At 46.3% G+C, this 13,914-nt stretch overlaps 1 pseudogene; it reads left to right on the top strand.

Moving 5' to 3' along the window:
- The first annotated feature begins 13,186 nt into the window (after window positions 1–13,186).
- LOC149350861 (uncharacterized) lies at window positions 13,187–13,723 on the top strand (annotated as a pseudogene).
- Window positions 13,724–13,914: the final 191 nt, after the last annotated feature.

Here is a 13,914-nt window from a genome sequence, read left to right as displayed (position 1 = left end):
TCAAGTAGCTCTCTAAGAATTTGTGCGCATTCCCCCGTATTCCATACCTCTGCAGTTTACATAAAAGAATGTCATGATTAACGGAGTCAAATGCTTTACGAAGGTCTAGAAATAAGCCTATTGTGTATAAACGATTTTCGATGTTCTTTATTATTTCTTGCTTAACGTTGAGTAGTGCGAGTTCACATGATTTGTTCTTCTGGAAACCGTACTGAGCATCGCTCATTATACTGTATTTATCTATGAAGCTTATTAATCTTAAATTTATGATAGTTTCGAACACTTTTGAAAAAATTGGAAGGACAGATATGGGCCTGAAGTTATTTACTGAGTTATCATTCCCACCTTTATGAATAGGACATACTCTAGCTATCTTAAGGCTTTCGGGAAATATTCCCGTATCAAGCATACAGTTGATAATGTGAGTTAAAACTGGTGAAATAATGTCGGATACATGTTTGATGGGGACAGCTTTTATATCATCAAAACCAGAGGCAGAATCATTCTTTAGTTTATCAATAATTTTGCTGACTTCATGAGGAGAGGTAGGGGACAATATAAGCGAGTTTACCACGCTTTCACTTGGCGGGACAGTAGAAAGAGTATGCTGATGGAGACTGCAAACGTAATTTCCACAACTGATAAAATGTTCATTCAGCGCTACCAATGAATCTTTAACATTCAGACTATGATCATTTTGAGTAACACTCAATGTGTGTTCCTGCCCATTTTTACCAGTTAAGTTTCTCACTTCATGCCAAATTTTTCTGGGATCATTAAAAATACGCGTAAATAGTTCCTCATAGTATTTAAGTTTGGCCGTTTTTATTTCCGTATTAACGTTATTGCGAAATTTCTTGTACCGAACAAGTTCACTCGCATCGCGACTCTTTATAAATGAATGGAACATTTTATTCCTCTCTTGTATTTTCCTGTACAGTGTGACATTTATCCATGGTTTCCTTACTTTTTTATGCTGGCTAGCCGTTGTTTGCACAGGGAAAGCTCTTTCGTAGCACGTAATAAAATAACTAAAAAATTTATTGTAAGCATCATTTGGGTTTGACTCATTTATTACCGATACCCAATTGACATTTTCAATAAGGATGCGAAAATGTTCCAGTGAACTTGAATTTATGCGGCGGTAATAATAAACATCCCTTCTACTTATGCTATTATGGTGCGGTATGAAGAAAAAATTGGTAAATGGTCACTAATGTCTACAGACATAACACCGGCTGACGAGTTTGGGGGATCTACATTTGTGATACACAAGTCTATCAGAGTGGAACTATGCTGGGTGTTACGTGTGGGTATAGTGATAGCGTTTGAACATGCGTTAGAGTTTATTAAGAGGTTAAGCTGCCTTGAACACGTGTCGTCGATCAACATATCTATATTCATGTCACCTAGAATTGCAAACGATTTGCCGGAGTTATTCAGATACGTCAACAGGTCCTCAAGAAAAGAAAAGAACTGGATTTTGCTCCCGCATGGCGGTCTGTACAACACTGCGGCTAAGGCACCGTTTAAGCGAAGTAGGAGGCATTCTACATTCTGATTTATCAGGGAAAATTCAGGGATGACTTCGTGTTTTATAGTCTTTCTTACATATGCTGCCACGCCACCACCACGGTTTATGGCTCTGTTTCTTACGTGGCATTCATAATCTTTAACCTGCATGGGACTATCGCGTTCGGTTAGCCATGTCTCCGAAAAGAACAATATGTCAAAGCGAGATCTAGTGTGTACAATTAAATCATGTATGCAGTCTTGTTTGTTTCTCATACTACGAGCGTTTATGTGTATCATAGAAAGAAACCTATTAAAGTCTGAGTAAGTCTGATTAAATGTTCTGTAATCATAATAGCAACACTGAAAGTTGTTTACAGAGTCCATTTTCCTTAGTCATCCATGCCGCTTGTGTTCAAGTCATCTAACCTGTCATTTGATCTAGGTCTGCAGTACAGGCAATGTGGACAATAGTCGACGTGTCATCTTGTCGAGCTAGCACTTTTCCTCCAACTGTCCACACATACTTCCATCCTATGTCCTTCTTCTTTTTCTTAGCAGCCCCTAACAGTTGTTTTGCCTTCCTTATCAGATGTTCGTTGACATAGATATCTCCTGTTTCATCAAACCCAAGTGTTTTTGCGTCAATTTTTGTTTTCCGTGCTTTGGCGAGAAAGGCATTCCTCTTGGTGCGTTGCACAAAGCGGACAATGAGGTTTGTCTCGTTACGTCTAGAAGTAGGGACTTTGTGGCAGACATCAATATCCTTGTCATCGATTTCTTCTTTCAGAAGTTCACCAATTTTCTTTACTGTTTTCACTGGTTCCGCATAAAAAGGAATACCTTTGACTTCCAAATAATTGGACCGCTGATAGCGCTCAAGTTCCTCAATTTTTTCTGTCAGTTCAGCATTTTCAGCTTTAAGAGCCCTGTTCTCTTTTAAGACTTGCTGGATTTCTTGTCTTAGGTTCTTAATGTCTGCAATCTCTTGTTTCAATGTCTTGATTTCATCCAATGCTTCTTTTATCTCTTCAAGTTCCTCAAACAGCTCAGTGCGAAGATCTTCAATAGCCTTTTTAGCCATGGCTAATACACTTCACGCGACATGCACAGCGTTTACAAGCATGAAATTTCACTTTCTTTCGGCAGCAGTGCACAAAGAGATAAACAGAAATACGATATTGATTTCCCTTACCTGCAAAAGCAGATTCGTTTAGTTGCGTTCTCGAGGTGCACTGCTGCCGAAATGCGGGTAGCGCTCGCCGTCCAGCCGTTTATGTAGCCCACATAATCTCTGGAAACGCCCCCCACGTGGTCGCGTTGGTATCAGCTGTATCAGCAGGTCAACGAATTGCAGAAACCGAAATGACGACGTCGTCTTGCGGCCGCTGCCTCGCTCCTTTCCTTCAGCTGGTTTCTTTCGTCGCCGTGGCCTGGCCCAGGATTCTGGAGATGGCTGCAAAAGCAGATTAGTTTAGTTGCGTTCTCGAGGTGCACTGCTGCCGTGCATTTGCATGCTTTACCTGCAAATTTCACACATTCGACCCTCTTAAGCTCGTTGATTTCTAAAACCTATGCAGTTTCCCTTTAATGTCCATGGCCTTCCTTGGTATTATCGCGATGTTCCTGGAAACCCTCTAGACTTGCTGCCTCCTGAAAAAAAAACGCACAGAAACATAGCATACAGTTGGTAAAATTGACTCGTTTTTTAAAATTTTGGCAAAGGAAGAGGCTCCTGAACATTCAAAAACCTTATTCAGAGGATCTGTGTTTAGCGCGTCACTGATGTAAATAGTACATGTGATCTAATAACAAGCGCCTCCCCAATAAACTCACGCGAACTCACTACGATGAGTTCGCACAGCGGCTTTCGTATATCTCTGAAGAGGAAACTATATATAAAAGTTGTAACTGCGGGTGATCATCTCGGAGGAAACAACATGGAGGCCAACGAAAAAGCTGGAAATTAAAATAAGGAAAACAATGGCAAGCGAAATGCCGGTGTCAAGTTAAGACACAGATAGAAAGGAGAGTGGGTTAGGGGCAAGCACTAGTTAATACTCTAAGCTGAAATCTAAGCTGAGAGCCAGGACAGCCTTAGACTTCGATCAACCAAATGATCAGGCAGGTTTTCGGAAAGGATACTGGACGTTAGATCAAATGTTTAGGGGAATCCCCCAAGGTGGAGTAAATTTGTAATAAGGGAGTAATTACTCATTGGCATCCACCCAAGCGCAGCCATACGGCTACAAAGGAAAGGTATACAGCTTTCTCAGAAGCTTCGTAGTTAAAGAAAAATTCGTCGTATCATATTTACACTATCAATCAGATGCTAGAGAAACGCGCAGAATATAACCCACCCCTATATATAGTCTTCATTGATTAAGAGAAAGCATTTGACACAGTGGAAACCTCAGCACTCATGCAGGCATTGCGGAATCAGATTTCAGAAGTCTTATGTGTAAATACTGCAAGATATCTGCAGGTTGTTCAAAGTTAGACTTTACTGATTTAAAAAAAAAAATGCGAAAAGCCGTACGCTAATGCCGTTTTTGCTCCTTGCTGATGCGGGCAGGCGGACACAAATTGGGGTAATTACTGTCTGCATAAAATCAGTAATTAGCTAAAAATCATTAACTTTTTATTGCCTAAGTTAGCGTGCATATTTATATTGAGAACTTCGAGGCATTTGCTTTTCAAGGCTATTCCATTTCGTACAATTTTAGTAACACGCCTGTGCCCTGAGATACGCATGTCTAAAATTTCGTCCCAGTTCGTCTAATTACACATGCGAGACCGTGACTCTAGGCGTGTAGCACATCCTTCGTGTGACGCAACCGCTGCGTATGACACTCTGCCTTGCTAGAGTGTGCAGTGAGCGGCGACGCAGATGACTTTTTGCTTCCGGCAGCGTTTTCCTTCTTGGAGCGCGAAACCAATGAATAACGAAAAGTCATCCGCGTCGCCGGTCGCCCTTGCAAGGCAGAGTGCGATACGCAAAAGCTGCGTCACAAGAGGGAGGTGCTTCCCGCCGAGAGCCGCTGTCTCACATGCGTAATTAGACGAACTGGGACGAAATTTTAGATGTGCGTATCTCAGGGCACAGGCGTGTTACTAAAATTGTACAAAATGGAATAGCCCTGAAAATCAATTGCCTCCAAGTTATCAATACAAATATGCATGCTTAGATCAGGCAAAAAAGTTAATTAATGATTTTTAGCTAATTACTGAATTTATGCGGAAAATTATTACCCCAATTTGTGTCCGCCTGGCCACGTTAATAAGGAACAAAAGCGGCATTAGCGTACGGTGTTTCGCATTATTTTTTTAAATCAGTAAAGTCTGACTTTGAACACCCTGTATAATGACTGCACAGCTACCATAGTCCTTGACAAAGTCAGCAATAAAATCGCAATCAGAAAGTGTATCAGGCAGGGAGACACGATCTCGCCAATGCTATTCACAGCCTGTTATAAGAGGTGGTCCGAGGCCTAAATTGGGAACAGTTGGGGGAAAAGAGTTAATGGAGAATAGCTTAGAAGTAATCTGCGATTCCCTGATGATACTGCTTTGCTAAATCACTCATGGAATGAACTGCAACGCAGGATCAATGAGTTAGACAGGCAGAGCGGAACAGTAGGTCTTAAAATTAACATGCAGAAAACCAAACTAATGTTCAATAGTCTCGCCAGGGAACTGCAGTGAAGAAGAGAAGTGAAGAGAGCGGAAGCGGGCACAGTGGCTGAGAGAAAAAACGCGAATAAGAATAAGAATGCGGTGAAGCGCATATCGAAGGTTTTCTCAGATCATGAGTAGAAGTTTACCAATATCCCTCAAGAGAAAAGTATACAACCGCTGTATCTTACCGGTACTCACCTGTGGGGCAGAAACGTGGAGGCCAACGAAAAGGGTTCAGCTTAAGTTAAGGACAACGCAGCGAGCTATGGAAAGAAAAATGATAGGTGTAACGTTAAGAGAGCGGAAGCGGGCAGAGTGGCTGAGGGAAAAAACGCGTGTTGATGACATCCTAGTCGAAATCAAGAGGAAGAAATAGGCTTGCGCAGGACACGTAATGCGAAGGCAAGAAGGCAAGCTTAAGTGTCTCTTGCAGTTTTTATGTGGACCTTACTGATAGGTGTGATGGCCTAGGAATTGGACGGTGCGTATAAAAAACTGATATTTGTCCGGCCGTCACAGGTCCATAATTCCCAATCTCGAGAGCACGTGGTCCGGCCGTTAGTTGTGTTCCAGCGCGGTTTTTTCGGGTGAAGAATCTTCACGGCTTTGTGAGCTCAGGAGGTGACGTGGGACTCAATACGGATTGGCTGCAGGATGCGTGCCGCTAGACGATGGATGTTTTGGGAAATTTCTGGGGTGCGACTGACGCTTCGTAGTAGCCGTGTGTGATGTGAAGGGCGTCGGTACGAATGACAATGTGGACCCTAGGTAGCATGGGAAAAGCGGCCACAGAGCAAAGTGCCTTTTGAACCGCAAGCTTCTCCACATACGAGGAGGCAGGATGTTCTTGGAGGCGAAACCTGGACGTTTTGTTCAAGGCAGGCTTGCAACGGCCTCAGTGTCCCTTTCACCCCTCCTGGAAAGAAAAAAAGAACCTTTATTTTGGGGAACACATATGACTAGGTTTTGTTGCCGAAACGATTATGAGCTTACATATTTTGGTCATGACTAATGGAATCATCAAGACCTTTTGAAGAACAGGTCGGCTTGATATAGCTTGCATCAGTTTACAGAAAGGAAGGACATGCATGCTTCCAAACCAGAACATTGCGACATGAAGTTTTTCCCCCGCACTTTTCTGTCCCAAACGGTGCGGTTAAACGATGAGCAAAGCACGCCTTATGGACCTCAGCTCCGAGAGAGGTGGCTCAGCCAGGAAAATGTACTCCCCACTCTTCCCTCACGGCCAGGGAGCAACACCCATGGCGCCGTCTGTAAACGCGGACCACACCTACCCCGTCTCTGTTTTCTCACTATCGACCTATCTCACCTTCCTGCCCTCTGTCCAACGCAGAAAAGGCAAACCTGACTCATATCCTCCTGGCCTGTCCGGCTTCGCCACCACCCGGCGAGCCGGTGCCACTCCAAACATAGGAGGACCGGGCGGCCTCACGACGCTTCACGGATTCAGCAAGACAGAAGATCGTCGCCAGCCGCGCTGCCAACGTCATGGACCTTTTAGGCATGGACGTTGGAGCGTGGTGGGGTCGTGCGGGGACCCAGGGGTCCTCGGAGGCCCGAATTCCTCTGAAAAATAATGTTTTTCTCTCTCGCTCAGTCAGACGTTTGGCAATTTTTTTATCCAGATTGTTCGCATCTGGTGCATAACGAGCAGGAGCCACGTATGTAACAAGCGCGTAAAAGCGCATGTGCACGAAAGAGGGAAAGGGGCGCCGTAGTGGGGAGCTCCGACATAATTTCGGCCAACTGCGGGTCTTTAACGTGCACTGACCTCGTACATCGAAACGCACTCGCCTATAGAGCCGGAGTTCCCAGGTTCGAGCCCGGCCGAGGCGGCCGCATTTCGATGCAGGCCAAACGCAAAGGCGCCCGTGTGCTGTTCGACGCCAGAGCACTTTAAAGATCCCCAGGTGGTCTCAATTTTTCCGGAGGGTAGCTCTTTCTTTCTACTTTCATTCCCATCTACCTCCATTTCCCTTTCCTTACGGTGTGTTTCGAGTGTCCACCAAGGTGTGAGACAATTACTGCGCCATCTCCTTTCCTCAAAAACCAACCAAACAACACAGCGAAAGTACCCCAAAACCTCGCAATAAGCGCTAGAAATTTCATGTCGTATTTGAAGATATCGAAAAAAATTGGAGGACTTTTAAAGGGCCACTGACCAGGGGTCTAGACATTTTTAACAAACAAGCCCAGCGCATAGATGAGGCATCAAAGATAACCTCTACAAAACACTAGAGTCATGCGCGCCCGAAAAAGCTGTAATAATTCAAAACAAAGCCCATTCGCTCTTTCCTTCGAGAAGCAAACATCTTCATCTTCTACTCTGTCTCCCGAGCCCTCAAAATGAGTCTTGAAAACCTTCGCGAAAGGCACTCTATCGGTGCGTCATTCCGACTGACGGGCGAAAGTTGGGCGTAGATTGTACGTCGCGTTGACTGCTCGTTGCCCACACGCTTTCCGTAGCGTCTTCCGTTTTCGCACACGTATACACGCCCCCAAAAAACAAGGTTTTTCAAGGTGCCAGTTCATGTATGCTTCAGCGTGCTCTGTGCATGTGCCGTATGGTGTGTCGTAGAGCATTTTCCTCGCTCGCGCACTAGACTGCTCCGCGCACACATTGCTTCTTGCTCGTCCATCTTATCTACCCCGCCGTTGTCTTGGTTTTTCTCTGCTCCATTGAAAAACACAAACTTAAAAAAGTCACAAATTAACAGGACGTACAGAGAAGCGTGTCCAGAAATGCCGGACGATTCCCAGATTGATTGTAAAACATTTTATTCGCCGGAAAGAGCTTGGCAAGAGGTCGCGTTAAGGGGTAGAGAGTACGCAACCCTCGACGACTTTGTCAGCCCACTCCACCGCCAAAACTTGCGTTCTGGGGTTAGAGCTAGCCAGCATGGTCTCCCACCACTCGAGAGAAGGAGCAGTAACTAGATCACCCGGAGGAGGCTCATTTTGCAGTCCCACAGGATGTGATCATAGGTGGCTCGTTGGCCACAGTGTTTACAATTTGGGTTGTAAAGATCTGGATAAATGTGCGCGAGGAGTGATGGGGTGCGTATCGATCTCGTCTGTAGATGACGCCACGTAACCTCTTGTTCTTGAGTCAGGCTTTTGTCCGGAGTGGGGAAAATTCTCCTCTCTAGTTTAAAATGATTGGTGAGATCATGATATGTGATCATAGAGTCCTTCGTGAAATTCAGGGAGCCAGACTCATCCACTGCCCGGTCGACGAAACCTCGGGCTTTATTGTGGGCTGCCTCGTTCCCCGGATTCCCCGAATGGGCTGTGACCCATATCAATTCGGAATAATTTGGTGAGAATTTGGTTGCGTTAAGGATTCTTAGGGAGGTGTTTGTAATTCGCCCTTTTGCGAAATTATTGATACCCATTTTGGAATCGCTGAGGATGATGCTCGCTTGGGTATGCGCTAGGGCGAGGGCTATAGCCGCCTCTTCTGCCGTTTCAGAGGATTTCGTTTTGATTGTTGCTGAGACGATGTGGTCACCATTCTCGTTCACAGCCACAATAGACCCTTTACAAAAGTTAGCGCCATCTAGTGAGAGAAACATGAACAGCGCACGGCGGCCATGTTTGGTTCAGTCCGTCCGCGCCTCCCGGAGTACCCGGAGGACAGTTCACTGTACCCGGAGAGTACGCGCCAACGTACACCCTCGTGGAACTCGTACATGCACAGCGAGCTTCGTTGGAATTCCCGCAAGCGATTGCATCATTTTTTGACATCACAACGGTCGGTGCTAGCACCAAGCTCCATTCGGAATGCCAGCATGTTGCTGCGTGCCTTTCTGCAGCCAGCGCAGCGTCGTAGACGCGCACGGAAACAAGGTGTGTATACGACCGTTCGTTTGCATTCTTAATCGGCTTTACAAGTGTCACTTGCAGCATGTCTGGCATTACGGCATGTACCTCTGACTGGGAGATAGCTCATAGAACGCGATCGCGATCACCTAAAACAGCGAGGTTATGGAGCCTTGTGAACTTCACGAAAGCTTGTGCTGAGATGGAAAATGACACTGGAGAAGGAGCAATACATGTGTAACGAACGCTAAAGCTCGAATAAATACGTTGGAGCCATTTGTACGTGGATTGCATTCGCCATTCTCTATTTGACTTATTACAACGGCATGATTAGGTTTGGTTATGGGGTTTAACGTCCCAAAGCGACTAAGGCTATGAGAGACGCCGTAGTGGAGGGCTCCGGAAATTTCGACCACCTGGGGTTCTTTAACGTGCACTGACATCGCACAGTACACGGGCCTCTAGAATTTCTCCTCCAAAGAAATTCTTGCCGCCGCGGCTGGGATCGAACCCGCGTCTTTTGGGTCAGCAGCCGAGCACCATAACCGCTGAGCCACCGCGGCGGCATAACGGCATGATTATCGAAGCTAGTTTTCACCATTGTGTGAAATGGCAGTGCATTGTGCAGATAGCAAAATGGTTGCCTAGGGCGCCCAAGCTGCCTGTTTCACGCTACAAAAGCGCAAGCCAAAGCCGCGGCGTCCTGTAAAGCAGGAAAAGATGAGGTATCACACGTGTAGCGGCATGCTCACATCCAGCCCGTTTCGAAAGATGTTATCACCTTATGACGCGTGCGAAGTCCGGTACGCGTCCACAGCGCGCAGCTCAGTTTTGTAGTGTGTGGCCGCATTTGTTTTTCCAGTCCCGGACTACTTGCTGACAGGTCTCGGCTTCCGCTCTGACAAGAAACAATGGCCGCATTTGTTTTTCCAGTCCCGGACTACTTGCTGGCAGGTCTCGGCTTCCGCTCGGACAGGAAAAGCGTCATGGTCACATGACCTACTTGCCATAGGCTGCTTTCGAACACGGCGCCAGAGCCGGGCTCCCCCTCGGTTACCGTACAAGGACGCTGTCATCTGCTAGCGGACGATGCAAGCCACGGCCACTACGACGCCGAAGCAACGCCGAAGCAACGCCGTGCGCTCGATCATGATACTGAGTCGATTTAAAGACTGTACTGTCAGCTTAGCGTAGGTGCATTACAGAACTCAGCTTCGGAGGTATGCTCGCCGCTACTGCTTGCGGCGAAGTTCGCACAAAGTAGCTCAACTCGTTGCGGAAAGGCGGATAGACGAAACCCTCCGCAAAAATGTTGACAACAAGCTCTATAGCTGCTCCAGTATACGAGTGGTTCACCTGCGATGCTTTCAGGTAAGCGTACAGACAACATGTGGCAAAACAAGCGAACAAGAACCTCTTGACGACACGAGCAAACAATACGCGCTCGCAGCTCCGAACGCGCGTCCGTGTGCGGTGGATTTCAAGAAAATAAACGAAGATGCAAGAACAAAAAGTCTTGCGATGGCTCAGAGAGGAGCTACGGAGCTCATGTGAAGGTTTAACGCATGATATCGACCTCCAGGAACACGAAAAGCACTCAAAATGCACAATGAGTCTAACTTAATATGGCTGCCAGCGCGGCGCGCAGCTATCGTCTGCTGCCTTCTCAGCAGCCCCAAGCAGCCCGCGGACTGCCATAGGCTAAAAACGAACGCGTTGCTATGGCGATGCAAGCAGGTGGGCGGAGCTTTCGGGCTGCCCGAGAAAAACAAATACCGGACTCGAGTCCGCAAGTAGTCCCGGACAGTCCGGGACTGAAAAACAAATGCGCCCAATGTCATGGTCACATGACCTACTTGCCATAGGCTGCTTTCGAACTCGGCGCCAGAGCCGGGCTCCCCCTCGGTTACCGTACAAGGACGCTGTCATCTGCTAGCAGACGACGCAAGCCACGGCCACCACGACGCCGAAGCAACGCCGTGCGCTCGATCATGATACTGAGTCGATTTAAAGACTGTACTGTCAGCTTAGCGTAGGTGCATTACAGAACTCGGCTTCGGAGGTATGCTCGCCGCTACTGCTTGCGGCGAAGTTCGCACAAAATAGCCCAACTCATTGCGGATCGGCAGATAGACGAAAACCTTCGCAAAAATGTTGACAACAAGCTCTATAGCTGCTCCAGTATACGAGTGGTTCACCTGCGATGCTTTCAGGTAAGCGTACAGACAGCATGTCGCAAAACGAGCGAACGAGAACCTCTTGACGACACGAGCAAACAATACGCGCTCGCAGCTTCGAACGCGCGTCCCTGTGCGGTGGATTTCAAGAAAATAAACGAAGATGCAAGAACAAAAAGTACTGCGATGGCTCAGAGAGCAGCTACGGAGATCATGTGAAGGTTTAACGCATGATATCGACCTCCAGGAACACGAAAAATACTCAAAATGCACACGGAGTCTAACTCAATATGGCTGCCAGCGCGGCGCGCAGCTATCGTCTGCTGCCATGTCTGCTGCCTTCTCAGCAGCCCCAAGCAGCCCGCGGACTGCCATAGGCTAAAAACGAACGCGTTGCTATGGCGATGCAGGCAGGTAGGCGGAGCTTTCGGGCTGCCCGAGAAAAACAAATACCGGACTCGAGTCCGCAAGTAGTCCCGGACAGTCCGGGACTGAAAAACAATGCGCCCTGTGTCTATGAATACTTGGCAGCGCGATCCACAAAATAACGAAGCTTGCGTTTCACTCTAGTGGGTTTTCTCGAATCCCATGATGGTTTCTCAGTTGACAGCCACCTGAAAAGTCAGTTGGTTTTGTAAAGATGACGATTTCTTGTTTATTTCCTCTTTTAGTAGACATTTCAAGCTTTAACCTCATATGCAAGAGCTGAAATGGGCGGCCTCAGGAAAAAGGAACTGTGCTGAAATGATAAGGAATTTTAAAAATCAGCTATCACCGCGCAGTGCCTGCTTCGCGCAAGAGTTCGAGTGATCAGATTTTCCAATATTGCTATAAAGTATAGCATCCACAGCTATAATGTGGTGCTTGTTGACAAAACCTGTTTATTATTTGTGCAGGTCTCCTTCCATGGTTTCCCAAGCAACCCGGCTTTGAGAAAGAAGTGGATTATTGCAATACGCAGAGATGTGGGGAAAGACTTCACTATAACGCATCACACCAAAGTGTGTTCCAAGCACTTCAAGGAAAATGATTTCTACCCGAAGTATGCATCAGGTATGAAACGGCTAAAGGAGCATGCTGTGCCAAGTTTATTTAACGTTCCAGCAAAAGCTGCCAAGAAACAAAGGAAGGCACCAAAAGAGCGGCATACCATGGTCTCAACAACCCACTTAGAAGAGCAAGTGGAGCCGGATGTACCAGACTTGCAGTGTGATACAGCATCACAGAATGACCCTGAAAAAACTCTTGAACCTAGTGGCACTCAGAGGGCTGACACACTTAGTGCTGCTCATACAGAAGAGTGCACGCCGCAGCACAGATCGACTGCCTGCAGCCTTGACTGCGTTAACCAAAGAAAAGCTGAGGTGTATGAAAAGAAGATCAACGAGCTTGAGCTACAACTCTCTTCAGTACAGGAAGAGCCGAAGTCATCAAAAGAAAAAAATGCCAGTGTTGAAATGCAGCTACAGCAGGCCAAAGAACAAGAAAAAGAACTGAAGCTCGTCAAAGAAACATTGTTCCGAGTCAGTAGGGAGCTTGAGCTGGCCAGAGAAAAATCCCTGCAGCTAGAGAAAAAAATTGGGAAGCAGTTTTCTGTCCAACGGTTCACGAACAATGATGAGGACATGCGCTTCTATACAGGCTTGCCATCATACACAATTTTTAAAACAATTTTCGAATTTTTGAACCCCGGTGATAATGGAGAAAACATAAGGACATGGTCCGCGCAACAGTCAAGGCCTGTACAGCAATCAACACCATCCAGAATGGGCAGGCCTAAAAGCCTCACAGTAGAAAATGAATTTTTTTCATTCCTAGTCAGACTGCGCCTATGACTTTTTGAGAAGGATTTTGCTGACAGGTTCTGCATTTCCATCGCCACAGTGTCAGGAATCTGCATCATATGGACAAGTTACAGTTTCATACACCTGATTCGCATTCCTCTGTGGCTATCAAAAACAGAAGTCCAAGAGGAGATGCCTTCAGTTTTCAAAGCAAAGCACGGTTCCACAAGAATCATTCTGGATGCTACGGAAATCAGGTGCCAATCATCTAGTTCACTAGCCCTACAATCAGCAACATATTCCACATACAAGTCGACAAACACATTTAAAGGCCTGATAGGAATCTCACCAGACGGCACAGTGACCTTTGTGTCCAACCTTTTCCCAGGATCTATTTCTGACAAAGAATGTGTTCGACTTGAACCTTCCTTTTGACCGAGGTGATGTCGTCATGGCGGACAAAGGATTTCGGATCAGCGATTTGCTAGTCGACATTGGGGTAGGAATGAACACTCCGCCTTTTCTTACAAGAAACCAGTTCAGTGAAGAGGAGGCACATGAAACCCAGGAAATTGCCTCTCTGCGCATACATGTTGAAAGGCGCATTCAGCGCATAAAAACTTTCAGATATTTGACAGGCCAATCCCGCTCTCTCTGGGACCAGTCATAAATGAAATGTGGGTAGTGTGTACTTCTGACAAATTTCCAGTCTCCACTTGTGCACGATAATGACGATCCTGTAAACGAGCATCCAGTCATGTGCATTATAAGTGCACAGGCTCAGACTCAGGCACATACTTAATGAAAGTGGCCAACAGTGTTCATAGACTTTACTAAAGGAAAATATAATTTTTATGAAACCTTTGTTATTCAGTGTATTATTTGCCAACACGCAGAGCAAACAAAGTGTTTCATCTGAC

Source organism: Amblyomma mixtum, chromosome 3 (genome assembly GCF_055824585.1).
Source record: "Amblyomma mixtum isolate Tamu chromosome 3, ASM5582458v1, whole genome shotgun sequence".
In the NCBI taxonomy this organism is placed as follows: Eukaryota; Metazoa; Arthropoda; class Arachnida; order Ixodida; family Ixodidae; genus Amblyomma; species Amblyomma mixtum.
This window is presented reverse-complemented; position numbering and strand designations above follow the sequence as displayed.